Genomic DNA, 9,932 nt, shown 5'->3' with positions numbered 1-9,932 from the left:
TTCTACATTGTAGATGGGCCAACTATCACTATGTTTTGTAGGTAATGATCTTCTAGGAACCGGTCCTTAAATAAGTTTTGTGAGTTGCAAATGCACAAGACATCCAATGCAACAGATGTGTCACATGAATGTGTTTTTTGCACGTCGCCTGGATGGACATGATTTTCACTGGCATCCACCTGAGTTGTAAAATAGCCTGATTTCCAAATTATTCCTGGGATTTTTAATCGGACCGTAATTGTTCATGGGACCTGTAATTAGTAGTTGTCAGGATTTTTATTCAGACCGTAATCATTTCCAAGATCTATAATCAGACAATAATTATTCTTAGGACTTGTATTCAGACTGAAATCATTCCTGCCTGCTGGGACATGTAATCATTGTGCCAGCTGGGACGGGTAATCGATTATTGGGATCTAAGCTGTATGAAGGATGCCTAGATTGCATGTATGCAACACATGGGATGAGTTATTTAAACGGTTCCTCGGAGAAAATTTTCCATGTTTTGTCTTGTATATTCCACCTCATTCAAGGGCTTGTTTGGAATGCATGATTAAATGATATGGAATTACATTAGGTGGAATTAACTCTATTATTGCATAATGATTATATGTCTAGAAATACCATCGTTTTTTGGACTATCCAATCCCACATTTGGGATTAAATTCTTTCTCAAGGTAAAGCACTATTAAGTGGAACTTAGCGTGGTAGAATGAGGATTGTAATCAACGAACTAGATTTCATGCCGGTTACATGTACGCATGTGCAACTTGATTATCATGAGTAAAGGGCCCATATTGATGGACGGTGTGGATGATGATATGATACCTAGATTAATCCATTTCTTCTTTTTGTTTCCAAACGCTAGATAGAATTTACATCAGACCAAATGCGATTCCATACCACCTAATCCCACGTTCTAAAATTGAGATGGATCTATGAACTCCATACGACGCACACAACAATCATCAATTGGCCATCCAATATTGTTAATTACACAATGTACTACACAAGAATAACCAATGTCTAATATATAATCTGCTGTAATCTTAGCATAACATTTTACTATGCCACTACCCTGGCTTTAGCCAGTAACATTAAGTGCAAAATCACTCAAGGAATAATCTTGAACTTCCATTGACCCATTCAACATTAATGCTAGGATTGCCAACGAGAAGCGTGGAAAAAACTAACTTGTCAATTGATTATTGATGTGGGCCATAAGATCATCAATCATAATAGGAAACATCCATATCCACAAAGTTCACAAATCATAGAATCCTCTTAAGGCTTCCTTCTTATTTGGGGACTGTTATTAATTCCTGCATCAAAAGAATTAGATTTGTGTCCATCTTCATCCCTGGATCATCATGAAAATGGGATTCTATTATGCAGACTACACGTAGAGGTACCTGCAGGTTTTTACCAACCGTCGGATTTATATGAAATTTTAAAGGCTTCTTCTCCAGTAACATGTCCACCATAGTCCAAATTTCACATTCTTCAGATCCACCTATTACTGGATTTACAAAGTTGAACTTATTGCTGTTGATTTTACTTGCAGAAAACTAAAAACTGACTGAATCAATCGGGCCATTGGATTTTGCCAAAATGTTTCATGCTTATTCTAGACAAATATTCGTATTTGAATACAAATTTTTGCAATCATCATATACATATTTTGGAAGATATTACACAATGTAATTTCTAGTTTAGATTATGCAGACAGTCTGTAAAAACGTACTTGCAGCTGATCTATATGTTGGATTGGGCTGAAGTTTTTCGAAAGAATCTAGACCCATGGTAAAAACTATGGTTAAAATTTCACACTCATTGGATTCGTGATCTACAAGATTTAGTGAATCGAAGTTGAGACATCTTTCTTGCACTTCAAGTGAAAATGGTTCCAGCATGATCAAAGCTCTTAATGAAAACCCTTAAAACCATTCTCCGCAATTATGAATATCAAAATATAGTGGATAATCATGTAATATAATCAAACCATATACAAAATACCATATGCATGTTTAATGTTAACTGAAATAAGAGGAGTAAATGTCTTTATATATATATATATATATATATATATATATATATATAAAGAGGTGTAAATGTCTTGAAGTAAGAACAAGCTTTAGAGTTGGTCATGCCTATAAAGGTTCATTTTCCATTTAATGTTGTGGATACACTTACGCTACACTCTAGTTGTATGTGTGCACGAGTCTGGCCAAGGAGCTGAACCAACTAGAAAACTAGTTAACTGGGCCATATGCAGAATACTTGCACATAAGGAGTGTGAATCCTAGCCTCAATAGGCTTGATTGGTCATTTCCTTAAATCTAAGAAGGTACACCTTTTTCCATGTTCTTTCAATTTTTTAAAAGATGTGTATAAACCTAAATGGATTTGATACCACTTCGAAAGAAATTTAGATTGACTTCTAAGCATGCATGATTTAATACAAATGTAAAATTGTGCCTCCAATGGAGTTTGGAAAACGATTGATAATAAATTTTTTCCTTTTTCCTGGTGAATGCTGCAGTAAGCTATTCTTAAAGTTTTACACTGTCAAAGAAACCTTCTTGAAGTGTAGTACTCTTTAGGACTTCCTTCGCCACTTATTCATATTTTTACAGTTTATTAGTACACAGCTTTTCTTATCACAAGGAATCTCTTTGGGATAATTCTTATACGTTAGTTCATTTGCAAGTAATACACAATATACTCACATGAATAAGTAAGGACTTTGACTAAGTCAAACTCATCAAATTAATTATACTTGTTAAATTTGGACATTTTCTCATATGCACCGCTCAAATATGTATGTCTTATTAGGGACATATCCCTCTACATAGGGCCCACTATATCTCTTGACCATGATTGATCATCTAAAATAAATCAAAACCATTTGTTTTACATGACAATGCATACAATGATTTTCAAATAAGTTGTTAATCAAAATAATTTATAAAAGCAAGTTTGGCTGACAATGTTAGTCAATATTTTTATTTTTGATATAAAGATCACATATTGGTCACATAAAGTAAGGGCCATATATCCTTCATTGAGAATCCTAGTCCTAGCAGACAAAACTTGATCGACAACCCAACTCACCATGATTTGCGTAAAAGACTCACATATTGGTGACTCAAAGTAATCAATCAAGTTCTCACTATGACCCTAGGTCTATTCAACTTGAGGATAAGTGTGATAAGCATAGGAAGTATAGACTAATCCTAGACAACCTAGCTTGACTTCCTAAATCTATTCAATGTGTATGTTGCATAATGTCTTAAATATGTCTGTAATAGAGTTTGTTGATGTCATCGATGGACCACTCAATTCCATCGAGCACCTGTCAATGTCATCGATAGATGCTCGATCCCTTTGGAAAAATTTGAAAAAATCTTAGTTGATTACTGGACAATTTTGGAGGGTGCTACTTGATGGCAGTGAAAGTTCTTCGATATCATCGACTAGTCCTCGATGGGTGTTGATGCCATCGAAGGTCTCATTGAAGACGTGCATAGAATTGCATGAATTGTTTCATATTTTGGTTGTGGTAGTATATATACTGGATGTAATTGGGATTAGGGTATGTTTAGGGTTCTCTAAAACATTCTTAAGGGTTTAAGAGCATTGCTAGGGTTTTTAAGGAAGTTTTTTGGGATTGTTTGGATCGGTAAGTCTACCCATCTCTTGCAGTATTTCTTTCACATGTAAAACTAGAATATTCTTTGTGCGTTTTTCTTTCGTTTAATTTTGTCTTGTTAATTTAAATTTGAGTTTGCTTCCGCACAACTTCTAATAAGTGGTATCAGAGCTATTGTTGGGGTTTTGAGTTTTAAATTGAAACATGTCGACGAAGGGATCTAACATGAAATATGAAATGGAGAAGTTTACAGGTAAAAATAATTTTGAACTGTAGAAGGTGAAGATGAGATGCCTTTTAGTTCAACAAGGATTGCAACATGTTCTCCTTAGCAAGGCGAAGGATCTTGCATTTATGAATGATGAAAGTGAGATGAACTCAATGAGAGGGCTACAACCTCAATTCAGTTGTGTCTAGCAGGCAATGTTCCCTATAATGTCCTAGATCAAAAGACCACCGTAGGGGTATGGACAAAATTTGATAATTTGTACATGAAGAAATCCCTTGACAATCGTCTGTATGTTAACAAACAATTCTATAATCTTAAGATGATAGAGGGGTCTGATATCAATGTACACATGAGTGCTTTTAATGAATTGCTCTACAAACTGACGAGTGCGAAGGTTAAGATCAAAGAAGAAGATCAAACCTTGATTCTCTTGAATTCGCTCCCCACTATCTTTCAAGAATCTGGTAGACACGCTGATCCATGGTTGAGATACCATCGATGTTGAAACTGTCATCTCAGCTCCTTCATGAGAAGCAACTGAGAAAGAAAGACATTAGCGAAGGTACCTCTACAGATGCATTGGTTGCCAAGGGAAGGAATTCTAAATCGGAAAATGGTAATTCTCGATCGCGGTCCAAATCGAAAGTGAATGGCAAAATGAAGTGTTGGAATAATGGGATGACGGGATACATGAAGAAGGATTGTTAGAATCATAAGGCTCAAAAGGAAAAAAAATGTCTGATAATATGACGAAAGAGAACAATACAACACAATCTAGCGAGGAGGTTGATGGTGGTGATGTCTTGACTACATCTAAATCTGGTTACCTCAGTAATAACTGGATTTTAGATTCGGGAGTCTTGTACCACATGATTTCTTATAAAGATTGGTTCACCAGCTACAACAAGAATGATGGTGGATAGATTTTTATGGGTAATGGCATTGCCTGTAAGGTGATTGGTATTGGTTCGGTGTGATAAGTATGTTTGATGGAGTGGAACATATTCTGATGGATGTGAGACACGTTACTGACCTTAGGAAGAATATTATCTCTCTTAATTGGGGGGCACTTGGGTAGAAGTTCACTGGTTTTAATTGAGTCCTTAAAGTTTCTAAATGGGCTCTCGTAATGATGAAAGCTCAGTAGAATAACAATCTTTATAGGTTGTTCAGGAATACTGTATCGGTTGGAGCTGTAACGGCTGTAGTAGTGCTCACATTGGCACGTTTGTGGCATGCTTGTCTATGTCACATGAGCAAGAGCGGTATGAAGGCACTTTCTGATCTTAGCATGATTCTTATTTTTAAAAGCGTTGATTTTCATATATGTGAACATTGCATATATGGTAAACAATCTCGGCTAACTTTTAAGAATGAAAGGCATACATGTAAAAGAGTGCTTAAGTATGTGCATTTAGATGTATAAGGCCCGTTGTTTCCATTGAAGGGTCATCATTTTTTGTTTCATTTATAAATGACCACTTCAGGAAAGTATTGGTTTATTTCCTGAAAAGTAAATCTGATGTATTTGCCACATTCAAGGTGTGAAAAGCAATGGTTGAGAAGTAGACATGGTAGAAACTAAAGGTTCCGAGGACAAATAATGGAAGTGAATTCACTTTAAGGGAATTCAATTAGTTTTGTAATGATGAAGTGATTATAAGGCACAATACAGTGAGGCATACACATGAACAAAATAGTGTAGAAGAATGCATGAATCAGACTATTTTGGAGAGAGCCCAAAGATGTAAGTAATGTTGAATTGGGCAAAGAGCTATAGAATGAAGTCGTGAATACGGCATGTTATTTGGTGAATAGGTCCTCGTCTAAGCTGATAGATTGTAAAATTCATAAAGAAGTGTGTAACGGTCATGATGTTGACTACTCAGGGTTACATGTCTTTGGTTGCGATGCTTACCCTCTACTGTCAGTTGAGAGAGATAAGTTAGATCAAAGAGTGAAGAAACTTACCTTTGTGGGCTATGGTGATGGTGTGAAGGGGTACATATTGTACGACTAGGTCACTCGAAAAATCACTTAGCCACGATATCAAATTTGATGAGGATTCCTTATTCTGCAAGGATGAAAGTAAGGAACTAGAGAAATCGGCAGTAATCGACATTGAAATTGAAAGGGGTGATACATAATTTGAAACTGACTTGTAAACAGAGGTACAAGAGCGGGTGAAGCAACCACCTCTTAGAAGAAATTCGTTGAGAGATTGCGGATTACTAGTCAGATACAGAGATAACTCGATTGTTGTATTTTACCTCATTATGGATGAGGGGGATCCGTCTTCTTCCCAGGAAGCATTAGATGATTTTGATGATGAGAAGTGGACAACGACCATGCATGATGAGATAGACTCTTTGCATAAGAATGAGACATGGGAGCTGGTGGAGCTTCCAATGGGGTGTAAAGTGATTGAGTGTAAGTGGATCTTCAAGAAGAAGCATGATAGATACAAAGCAAGATTGGTCATGAAATGGTATGCGCAGAAGGAGGGTGTCGACTTCAACGAGATTTTCGCGCCTGTAGCCAAGCGTGTCTATTAGATTTGTATTGACATTGGTAATCCAATACAACCTAAAATTGGAACAGATGGATGTGAATGCTGCTTTCCTACGTGGAGAGTTGGGGGAGCAGATTTACATGAAGTAACTAGAAGGGTTTGAAGTAAAATGGGTTGAGAATAAAGTTTGTAGGTTGACGAGATTGTTATATGTCCTGAAACAGTTGCATAGGCAATGGTACAAAAGATTTAATACATTCATGATGAGTCAGAGGTTTAACAGGAGTAAATATGATTATTGTGTCTATTTTAAGACATTGGATGATGGATAGTTTATTGTACTGGTGATGTACGCAGATGACATGCTTATCGCTAGCCATAACATGTCTGAAATCGATACGTTGAAGGCTCAATTGTCATGGACATTTGAAATGAAAGATTTGGGGGCTGCAAAGAAGATTCTCGATATATATATATATATATATATATGTATGTATATATATTCACAGAGATAGACAAATGAGCACGTTATAGTTATCATAGGCAGAATACCTTGAGAAGTTATTGGTTAAGTTTGATATGGACAAGGCGAAACCAATTAGCATATGCCATGCTGCTCGCTTTAAGCTTTCTTCTGAACAATGCCCTACTACGGATGAAGAGAAGCAAGTGATATCTCTTGTACTCTATTCGAGCGTTGTTGGTGGTTTGATGTATGCCATGGTTTCTACGAGACTAGATATTTCACATGTAGTGGGTGTTGTGAGTAGATACACGGCTAACTCTGGCAAGCAACATTGAGAGGTAGTGAAATAGTTAGTTTGGTATATTCGAGGTACACTGGACTATGTCTTGACGTTTGAAAAGTCAAAGGACGAGTTGATAAGCTATGTTGATTCGGATTATGCGAGCAATGTGGATAATAGGAGGTCGACTTTCGGTTACTCGTTTATATTAGTGGGTGGAGCGATTAGTTGAATGTTGAAGCTTCAGTCTTTAGTAGCTCTTTCAATAACTGAAGTTGAGTACATGGTAGTGACGGAAGCATTCAAGGAAGATGTTTGGTTGAGAGGGATGATAAATCAGACTGGGCTTCAATAGGACGCTGTGCCAGTTAATCGTGACAGCGAAAGTGTGATTAATTTGGCGAAGAACTCTTTTTATCACTCACGCAGTAAACATATTGATGTTCATCATCATCTTATCCGACATGTTCTTGAGGAAGGAGGCGTGACTCTAGAGAATATTTACACAAGTGTGAATCTGGTTGGCATTCTTACAAATGTAGTTCTTACAGAGAAGTTCAAGTTCTGTGCAACTTCTCTGAGCTTGGCGAAGGCTTAATGAAGACAGTGTGAACGAGAAGCGACAATGAATGTATGATGAAAGGCGATTAGAGATGGTGGTGGCAAGGAGCAATGGAGTGAGAAGATTGAAGACATGGTAGAGATGGTTGCCTATTGTCTTAAATCTGTCTATAATAGAGTCTATTGATGTCATCGATAGACCACTCGATTCTATCGAGAAAATTTTGAAAAATCATAGTTGATTGCTAGACAGTTTTGGAGGTTGCTACTCGATGACATTGAAGTTTCTTCGATGTCATCGACTGGTCCTCGATGGGTGTCAATGCCATAGAAGGCGTGTGCAGAACTGCGTTAGTGTGATTTGTTTCCTATTCCGATTTTGGTAGTATATCTACCAAATGTAATCGGGATTATGGTATGGTTAGGGTTCTTTAAGACGTTCTTAAGGGTTTAAGAGCATTGCTAGGGTTTCCGAAGAGGTTTTTGATGCTGTTTGGATCAGTAAGTCCATCCATCTCTTGTAATATTTCTTTCATAGTGGATTGTTTGTTGTTTTGTGAGGTGGTTTTTTTCACTTAAAACTTATGTGTTTTATGTGTGTTTTGCTTTTGTTTAATTTCGTCTTGTTAGTTTGAATTTGGGTTTGCTTCTATGTGACCCCCAATAGTGTATGCATGCACACACCACATATATCCCATGGTAGGGACTCACTATACATCCAACAATCACCCCATGCATAGTAAATGATAGGCTACATAACATACGTCGTTGAATTTGTTATACTTCATTTTCCAAGAATAATGAGACCTTAAAAGAGTCTCTCAACAAAATTCGTCTAAAATGTTATGCATTGTGTGCATGCACAATAACAAAGCATTAATGGTAAAAAATATATAATTCATTGGACTAAAAGGGTTATACATTTCAACATAAAATACGTAAACATACAAGTATTACGGAGTTGGTTTATATATGTGTGTGTGTCCTTTTTGTATTTTGTCAAATTATTTAATTTCCTTTTAGAGTCTTTTTTTTGGATCAGGTCTTTCTTTCGGGTCTTGACTGAGTCACAATGGGGTCGAGTTTTACATTGATCACAATAAAATCACGCTCGAGTCAAAATTTTTCTAGGTTTTAAACAATCTTGTGCCCAACGACAGTCTAAATTAACAATTTGCTATTTGTTTGTATTTTTAATGGTTTTCTGTGCTTCAAATCATTCCTAAACTGCAGATAGGAAGATCAAGTGTGTGGGATATCTGAGTGGCCCACCATGAAGGCCAGATCACTAACAAGTGCCGACACTGCAGAAAATGGACTGTTTGTATCACATTCACCAACAGTCGTACTCAACACACATGTGGGGCACACCTTATGCACGGTCAGATTTCCCACACTCTTGACACATTATCTAGTGATCTGGGTTCCATGTGAAAGTCAAATGCAAGCAATCGTAGGTGCATTGCACTCCACACAAGAATATTCATTGTTCAGTGTTTTCTGGTATTGATTAGTCACCACTATCAGGTGATTGTGATAAGTTGGTGATGTAGAGCGGGTCGTAGAAACTTTCATGGCCAAGATGGACTAGAGAAGGCCTGATCGGAGGCAGAAGTGATTAGGACAGTCGGAACCCTAAAGCAGTTGTATCTCGTAAACTGGAATGAGTTATTTGACCTACAATATATCATTTTGGGGTAGGCAAAGCTACTTTATCTAACCAACCCCGCTACGCTAGATTGCCCATTATGTATTTGCGAGATTCTATCAGATCGATGGTCGAAAGTCCATTTTAATTTCGTTTTTACTATTTATAGTAAGTTTTAGTTCAATCATAAATCTTGATCCTTTGAGCTTTAGGAGTCATGCCTGACATGAAAAGGGCTTGGAAAAATTAGGAGAATAACATGGTTAGGCCAAATTGGAAACTCACTATTTTTGACTGAAAACCATCAAGTCTAGTAGAAATCATGACAATATATAATTAGTAAGTTTACTATTTATAGTAAGTCACGTTTTTAGGGAGTCTGAGTTGGAGTTTGATTCTGAAACTTCTTCCTAAGTGTTTTTTTTAGTTAGCTTGTTAGTACACAACACTGTCAGTTGACACTTCGCTGTTTGATATCACTATTTAAAGGATTGTAAATTCGTTTTTATCATCAATCAATTTATTTTCGAATTTATTAGAATTTATTTCTAATTTTCTATTTTTTCTTGTGGATTCAAGGAATC

Source organism: Magnolia sinica, chromosome 12, assembly GCF_029962835.1.
Source record: "Magnolia sinica isolate HGM2019 chromosome 12, MsV1, whole genome shotgun sequence".
Taxonomy (NCBI): Eukaryota; Viridiplantae; Streptophyta; class Magnoliopsida; order Magnoliales; family Magnoliaceae; genus Magnolia; species Magnolia sinica.
The sequence above is the reverse complement of the archived record's forward strand: the minus strand, read 5'-3'. Positions refer to the sequence as shown.